The following is a 4,580-nucleotide window of genomic DNA, read 5'->3' as shown; positions in this document are numbered from 1 at the left end:
GGGTGGAGGGGGCCGGGACCACGCGCTGGCGGCGGAGGGATCCCCCGACCCTTCCCCCCATATAAAGAGATACAATGTTTCCTTTTATGGAGAGGCCGCTCCTTATATGGTGAGCCCCAGCGCCCCCATACCATTGGTCCGTGGTTCCGGCACCTCCGCTCCCCATTGGTCCATGGAGGGAGCTCATTTACATAGACATACCGAACGCTGGGCTGTCATCCCGCGTCAGACCGCGATTCCGAAAGGGGAGGAGCTGATGCCTCTTAAAGGCGCAGAACCGGACGCACAACTTGGCCCCTCTAAAGTAGAGAAAGGTAGAGAAGCGGCAGAGACGTCTTGCGGAGGAGGAGGAGCTGGAAGGAAGCCTTCGGAAAGTCCCGGAGGGCTTGAGGGGTTTGCAATTATGAGAATATGCACCCCAGTCCCCGCGAAGCTGTGCAGGGGCTGATAGGAGCACTTCTCAAGCCTTCCGAAGGCGGCAAAGTTCCCGGGGAGCAGAGGGCTGGGGTGCTGAGACCTGGCGCCGGGCGCCTGCACGCCTCCTCTTCCCTCCCCCGACTTCCCGTCCCTCCCTCTTCTTTCCAAGGGATCAACACTTTCCCACCAGCCTGGCTCCCCGACCTCATTCATCATCCTCTGCACTGGGGGTCTTTGGCAGTCATGCATCTGGAAAGGGCGGGCGGGGAACCGTCGTCTTCCCGTCCCTGATGGGGGCAGGGAAGACAGGGAGACCAGTGAAGACTTCCAGCTGCAACCTGGGCTGGAAGAGGGGTTGGTCCCGAGGAAAAAGTACACCCCGCAGCCAATGAGAAGGCCTAGAAAGCGTAGCGGGGACTGAAAGTTGAAGCACGAGGGCAGGCAGCAAGTACTTGCGCGCACGCGCCCTTCCCTACGTTCCAAGGTGGTGGCGCCCTCCTGTGATCCCAGCACTCTGGGAGGCTGAGGCAGGGGGATCACAAGCTGGAGCCCAGCGTGGGCAATAGAGCAATTTACTGCGGTCCTGTCCCAAAATAAAAATAAAAAGGACTGAGGATGTGCAAAGGCCCTGGGTTCAAGCCTCATTACTGAAAAAAAATTTTTTTTAAAGGCAAGAACTGGTGCGTTGCAAAGTCTGGGTTGGATCTGCGTCTGGATCTCCGCTCCAAAGCAGTGAAAACAGCTCGGACTTGGCCATCAGAAAATTGCTCAGATCTGGAGTCTGTCCCTTGCTAATCTTGTGCCGGGAAACCACTGATTTAATGTCAGGAATTTCACATTTGCCAGTTTGGTACCCACATCACAATGTCCTGAATGCAGATTTAGTGAGGTAAGACGAAGCACACAGTGGTCATTGAATAGTTAATAGGAGCTACCTGAGGTCAGTCACCAAATCCCAGGGCTAAATATCCGGTGACATCTGGTGTGTACATGGGGATGGGAGTCATGAATCTGCCTCAAAAACTGTTAAGATTAAATAAAGCAGCTGGTTGTGACTTATCAGTGGTGCTGGTAGTGGTATAAATTTAGTATACAACCAGCAAAGCATAAATTAATGGGTATCACAAAGAGGAAGGCTAAGTATTGTTTGTTTGCATTATATATAGGTTTTACCATGCGAAATTACCATTACATAAAGTCAAGAGTGGAATATTGTCAGTTTCATAATGTTAGATGGCATGTTTGTACTGGATGGCAAGGTCGGCTGCATCTCACTGTCACAGTCAAAACAACTTTGGAAAATATGGAAATAAAGAACTACATTCAAGAGGTTTGTGAAATACATCAATTGTGTGTCTATACATATTTGCATCCATACACATGCATATACACAGAGCCTTGTTCATCAAACTCCTAATAAGAAATTAGATAGCCAGGGATTTAGCTCAGTGGTTCTACCGCCTGTCTCACAAGCACAAGGACTCAAGTTCAATACCCAGTACCAAAAAAAAAAAGAAAAAGAAAAAGAAATTAGAAACCTTCCTCTTCCCCATTTCCCAATAGTTTTTTAAGTCCTAACTTATACAACAGGTAGTTAAATTTATGGAATGTGTTAGCTAAAAAAGAACAAGTCAAATAGATTCTAAAAGGTTCTGAAGGCCACAAAAATGATGTTTGGGGCTGTTTGGTCTAAGCAGCACACAGTCTTACAACCACAGCCCCAGACCTCTAAAGACAGTTTATTTTTAGACACCCCCCGACCAGTTCCTGGGGTACTGTACAACAGCAGTTAACTGCTGTAGAGCTTTCCTGACGAGAGGGAGGCACTGGATGACTGCAGGCGTAGGGGTCAAAAAAAAATCCAAGTCAAAACCAGACTCATAGATGTATTTTATTTGGGCCTTGCAACATTTAACAGATTAAGTTAGTCATGGTAGTGCACGCCTGTAACCCCGGCACTTGTAGACAGAAGCAGAAGGAGTGCTAGGAGTTGGAGGTCAGCCTAGGATGCATAGTCAGTTCAAGGCCAAGATACTGTCTCCAAAAATATGAAACAAAAAATCAGGAGAGTATACACAAAAATCTGACTAGCCACTGGGGATGTGGTCAAGCGTTTGGCCAGCACTCTGGAGACCCTGAGTTTGATCCTCCAGCACCAATAAAATAAATAAATAAATAAAATCTGAGTATCTGACTTCTTTCAGAATAACTGGGATATTTTCCTCTCTTTGTTCCCTAGCCTGCAACACAAGCAGTTTTGTTCTTGCCATGGCTGGCTGCCTCACCATAGAACCAAAGCCATGGGGGCCGATCACTCAGGGACTGGGCCTCCTGAGCCCCTGAGAGTCTCAAGGATGAGACCCAAGTTGTAATCATCTGGTGCTCCTGTCCATCTCAAACCTTGAAAAGACTCTGGAAGCACAAGAGAATCCCAGCCACATGCCTACTCCACAGCACCCCCACCGACCTTTCTTTCTCCTGATTGTGTGTGTGTGTGTGTGTGTGTGTGTGTGTGTGTACTGAACAAAGGGCCTGTACTGAACTACACTACCAGTTTGTGGTTTTTTTTGAGACAGCCTAAGTAGCTTAAGTTGCCCAGGCTGAGCTCAAACTTATAATCCTCCTGCCTTAGCCTCCAAGAGTACTAAAATTTTTATCATCCAAACAATAACAAAGCAAAAATTAAGCCTGTTTTTAAAAATCAGTCATAACACTCTAAAACTGCTTCCTGTGGAATTGGAGTTCCCCAGGGATTCTTCACAGAGGACCATTGAGGGTCTTGATGGTGGCAACTGATTAGAGGGAACAGAGACCAATCATGAGCCAGTGTGTGCAGGAAAAGCCTGGAAAGCTGTGCTTCACCTCTGCAGGGTGGGCCCAGGACAGGAGGGCATGTATTTTGCTTTACTTAAATCTGTACTGTTTGATATCCTCCACAATCCACATTTTAATTTTTTTTTCTCTGAAACTGAAGCAAAAATAGAAATAGCTCAGAGGAAGACTACATGGATTTTAGTGGTTGGCTGCACAGGGAGAGGGAGGCACAGAGAAGGCTCATAATGAATGATTTGGCGGGGGCAGGGTCCCAGGGATGGAACTCAGGACCTTGCGCTTGGGAGGCAGGTGGCGGCACCACTGAGCTAAATCCCTGGCCCCATGAATGATGATTTTGAGTAAGGCTGATTCTTTTCTGGACAATGAGGCCTTCATGGAAATAAGGAAGTTAGGTGGCAGAAGTTTGAGGAGAGGTACAGGGTGGGATTAGAAAATACAGTGAGTGTTTAACAACTGAATTACAGTGATAGACACATTGGCTTTAACTCCCCTCAAAATCCTCCCCCTTGCTATGAACACACTTGTCCCGTTGCTCTTGCCACTTTCTTTTCTTTTTCTTTTTATAAATTTTTTTCTTTTTCTTTTTTTTTTTTTGGGTACCAGGGATCTAACTTGCGCTTGTGAGGCAGGCGGCTGCACCACTGAGCTAAATCCCTAGCCCATCTTTCCACTTTCTGAAGCAGCTGTGGGAAACCTTTCTCGTGTCACTAGTTGCGCTATCGGGGCTGTTTCAATGTCCTGCATCCATTTAAAATGTTTACCTTTTCCTGGTCATTTTGATTTGGGGCAAGAATCAGAAGTCACATGGCGTCAGATTCAGTGAATAAAGTAGAGGAGGACATACCATCTTCACAGAAATTGCTGTAAACTACAAAGGAGTCTTGGACTATGTAGCCCAAGCTTGCCTTGAACTCACAGCGATCCTCCTGCTTCAGCCTCCTGAGTGCTGATATTACAGATGTGTACCACCACTCCCAGCTCCTTCCTAAAGCTTTTTTCTTTTTCTTTTTTTTCTTTTTTGGTATCAGGGATCGAACTCAGCACCTTGCGATAGCAAGGCAGGTGAGGCACTACTGAGCTAAATCCCCTTCCTTCCTAGAGTTGTAAAGGGACTCAGAGTCCACACATGTCATCAACTCCTTCTCTAACTGCACTCTAACTTGTCTGGCCACATACTCCTCCCTGCCCTGCCTTAGCAGGAGGCCAAGGGCAGCGGCACCAGACCCACAGCTCCCCTGAAGCTGTGGGAGAAGATGAATCTCCCTCCTCCAAGCCCGTATTCTCAGCAGGCTGGAGGCAAGGACCAGTGCCTGCCAGTGTTGGTGACA

This window comes from Fukomys damarensis, unplaced genomic scaffold (genome assembly GCF_012274545.1).
Source record: "Fukomys damarensis isolate Sample0158 unplaced genomic scaffold, DMR_v1.0_HiC HiC_scaffold_20, whole genome shotgun sequence".
Taxonomy (NCBI): Eukaryota; Metazoa; Chordata; class Mammalia; order Rodentia; family Bathyergidae; genus Fukomys; species Fukomys damarensis.
This window is presented reverse-complemented; position numbering follows the sequence as displayed.